Consider the following 4,510-nt stretch of genomic DNA (forward strand, 5'->3'; position numbering starts at 1 on the left):
TAATAATACACACAGCTAATAATAATTATATCAAGATTAAGAGTATAAGTACATTTAATGGCTAGAGAGTTTATTTTATTAAGTCAGTATAAAATACTTATCTCTACCTGGTCCGTTCAATACATACAAAATGTACTAGCACAAGAAGTTGGAATTAAATCATTCCCATAATCAAGATTAATTATATTTAATCTTGTGCTACAATCATTCCTGATGGTTTGTCCAATTCCACCATTAGATTGTGAACTCAAACTTTATACTTATAAGAACCGATGATTTAATCTTCCGTGTATAAGCTAAACTCTATACACTAAATCATCTACTATATAAGCAAAGGACACAGACTATTATATGATCTATTTAAAACTTTATTAAAACTGAATAAACAATTATTTCATAATAAATACTATATCTAAACCAAACTCATGGTTAATAGTATATATCCCAACAATCTCCCACTTAGACTTTTAACCATGATAATTATTAGATATACTATATCCAAATGCATGGTTAATAGTATATGCCCCAACAATCTCCCACTTAGACTCATAACCATGCATCTACAACTTTCTCAGGCATTCTTTTACATGACTATTAAAAGTCTTCACCAAATAAGGTTTTGTTAAAGAATCTTGCCAAGTTATATCTGATGCAATATTTGTCCAGTAGTACTTTGTCGTAATTATCTAGTTTGGTATTAAACTCTTGAGAGATCCTGTTACCGAAACTATCCCAAGAATGAACACCGAACTATAATTTTCTTTAGCTTTCTCCCACTAATACGAAGTACCACTAATATTACCTTCGTTACCTCACGACATTGAAATATTAGTGACTTCTTACTATAGTGTTCAATGTTCAAACATCACTCCCACTCGATAAAGGCATATTATGTCTATTAACGTTCTCCCACTACTTAAATGCAATGGAACGTCAATTCTGACGTGTGGGTTTTGATGTTCTTGAACATCTAGTTATTTCTTTGCCCAGTTCCTGTAAAAATAGTTTACTTCTAGGAACATGTTTTATTAAACAGTCCTTATCTAGAAAAATGCATTTGTTTTAACAATTGCCTTATTTTCTTTAGGACAATAAAATAAAGCTTCATTCGTTTTCTTGGATATTCGATAAACATGCTGTCACACCTCCTTTTTCCGCACCCGAGGGGGTACCAGGGAGTTTTTTCCAATTAAAGGACAATCGAAACGGGATTGGTTTATTAATTTCAGAGTCTCCACTTGGGAGATTTAGGGTGTCCCAAGTCACCAATTTTAATCCCGAATCGAGGAAAAAGAATGACTCTATCTTACAGTCTGCGTACCAGAAATCCGGATAAGGAATTCTGTTAACCCGGGAGAAGGTGTTAGGCATTCCCGAGTTCCGTGGTTCTAGCACGGTCGCTCAACTGTTATATTCGGCTTATTTATCTGATTTTTAATACAATTATGAACCATGTGCAAATTTTATCTTTTACCGCTTTATTATCATTATTTTTTAGGAATGTGAACATCGCTTAAAACACGTCTTTGGACTGCGTCACATGAAATGCACCCACAATCCGGAACGCATTTTATTTGATGTTTTGAGATTTGGATTTGGGTCGCATGAAATGCACACCCGAGCTTAAGAAAGTAAATTAATTAAATCGCGTCTAAAGAGGCTAACGCGTTATTATCTTTAGGGAAGGCAGTGAAATTCACTAAACGGTTCATCCCAAATTCTAGGTATTTATTATGACTAATCATTGAGGGCCCCGCAATTTGCATTTTTATTTGGCGAGGCTCGTCTCATTCATTATTAAAAAAGGGAATTCGCAACGTCATGGGAATGCATCTTATACCACGTCACAGTCAATGTACCCGTGATTAGAGACACATTTCGATTTCGTTGAGATTTGGATTTGGGTCACATAAATGTGCACCCGAATTTAGGGAGATAACATTATTAAAGGCGCGCCTAAAGCAACTAGCGCATTGTTATATTGGGTAGGGCCGTGAATTTTGCTAAACGGCCCGTCCCGGAATCTAAGTATTTAATACATATACTTTGTGAGGGCTCCGCAATCTGTACATTTTTATTTAGCGAAGCTAGTCTCATTTTTTTTATTTTATTATTATTTATTCTTTATTTTTTATTATATTTTTTTTATATTTTTAAAAAAAGGATGCCATTTTTACGCCTTTAACCATACTAAACCTTATAGCCTATTTACAACTGAAATCTCATAACTCGTTACAAATTTAATAAAAGGAATCTAGCAAAATGAGTGTTTTGGAAGTAATAACAACAAGTAATGCTAGTTTTGTCCGAATGAACTAAGCAAGGGAAAAGACGAACAAATTAACGTTAAACTGTGTCATAGAACAACTAACCCTACTAAATTAAATGATATCAAATAAACAAAAATACATAACACCACAAATGAACAAAACGCATATGGTGAAAACATAAGCAGAAAATTATCATACCAATTTCTATATTGCATTTTTGAACTTTTGACATAATATCTCCTTATTTAATGCTTGAGGTTTACTAACCTTTGAACCTCGGCCAACTCAGGACGACAAACACGACCCCGATGGAATTCAAGCCAGACCTCACTGGACGCGGAACAACGACGAAACCTCGGACAAACACCTCGACGAACCAAAGACGACCTCGATGGAAAGCTTGGACCCCAAAACTGTCAACGCCCAAGATTGTTGGTGGCTGCTGTATATTTTTTGATGCAGCAGTTGGTACGTGGATATGAAGCAAAGGGGTCGTTTGGATGTGAGGGAGGAGCAGCTATGGAGGGAGCTGGTGGCGCGAGGCAGCAACGCAGTCACAGCTACTGTTCGATGGCGAAACCACTAGTTTTTCCGATGGTGTTCACTGGTTGTTTGATTTGTCGACTCGGATGAGGGAGTGAAGGACGGGAGGGACGACGAGAGGGGGAGCTGGACAAAACAGAGCTAGCTAGGAGGACAGTAGGGTGGTGGTGTTTGGACGACGAGGGAGTGAAGGACGCTTGGTTCGATTCACTGCTGGGGAGCGAGGGGTCGTTTGGACAGTAGGGTGGTCGTTTGGGTGGTGGTTATGGCGTTTTGAAGGGACGGGCTGTTTGGTCGTTGATGGTGGTGATGGTTGAGTCGCGCTCGGACAGTAGGGTGGTTTTGACGGTCGTGGGACGGAGAGGGGATCGTTTGTGGTGGTGTCGGACGGTGGTGATGGGGGAGTTGGTCGGGTGGTCGTGAGGCAGTAGGGAATGGAGTTTTTAGGGTTTTAGGTCTTCTTCCTTTTTTAGGAAGAAGATGAGTGAACAGTAGTATATCCAAAAAATTCCCCAGTCCTCTGCTTTGGCCCTTTGTCCGTGTATTTGATACACAATGCCCAGAAAAATGAGCCCCACGCGTGGTGGGGTTCAAGGTTTGTGTCCCCCACGCGTGGTGGGGTTCCCCGTTTGTCCTGGACACGGTTTATTATGGGCTAGGTTCGAAATTAGGCCTAAATTCGGGTAGTTTGAACCCGAATATTATTCTTTTGCCCGGACCCGAGAAATAGGAAAACGTTGCTTAACTAGTCCTATGTAAGCAAAATAACTACCAAAAATAAGACTAGTATTCAAACAAAACTATATATTTTTTAAATATTTTTTCAAGATTTAAAATAGCTACAAAATATTAATAAAACTATTTTTGTAATTTTCGTTTTTTTTTAAATATTAAGATAAAATATGAAGTAATGTTTTTTTTGTATTTTTCAAAGTTAAAATGACTATAGAATATTAATAAAACTATTTTTTTGTAATTTTCGTCTTTAATAAAGACAAAAATATGAAGTAATATTTTTTGTATTTTTCAAAATTATAATGACTGCAAACATTAATAGAACTATATTTTTTTTGTAATTTTTAAATTTATATAAAATACCAAAATAAAGTACAATTTTTGTATTTTTCAAGTTTATGAGAGCTACATAAACTAAAATTTATATATATATTTTTTGTAATTTTTCTTTTGCGAGAAAATAAAGTAAAATTAGTCAAAATAGCTATATTAGTCCTAAATTAAATATTTTAAGCTAAGAACGTAAAAATTCCCGGGGAGGGTCAAAAATCACGTGCTTACACATGCACCTATCCATCCTTAGTTCCAACTTACATATCTGCTTTCCCTTTCAGCACATATGCGGGATAATCCTATATCTGAACATGCCACAGACCAAGCTTACATTCAGTCCACAGTTCTATAGATGTCCCAGGTACTAGCTTAGAAGGAACTAAATTCAGAATGTAATTTGAAGTTTCCAGGAAATATTCCAAAAATAAATAAAGCAAATCTGAATAACACGTCATTAGTCTATCCATATCCAAAAGAGACTTATTTCTTCTTTCTACTACACGACTCTATTATAGAGTTTACGGTGTAGTCAATTGAGATGTAATCCCTATTCTGATATGTAACTAAAAAACTCTTTAGAGAGATGCTCGCCACTACAATCAAATTGTAGTAACTTAATATATTTCTTT

Source organism: Nicotiana tabacum, chromosome 7 (assembly GCF_000715075.1).
Source record: "Nicotiana tabacum cultivar K326 chromosome 7, ASM71507v2, whole genome shotgun sequence".
Lineage (NCBI taxonomy): Eukaryota > Viridiplantae > Streptophyta > Magnoliopsida > Solanales > Solanaceae > Nicotiana > Nicotiana tabacum.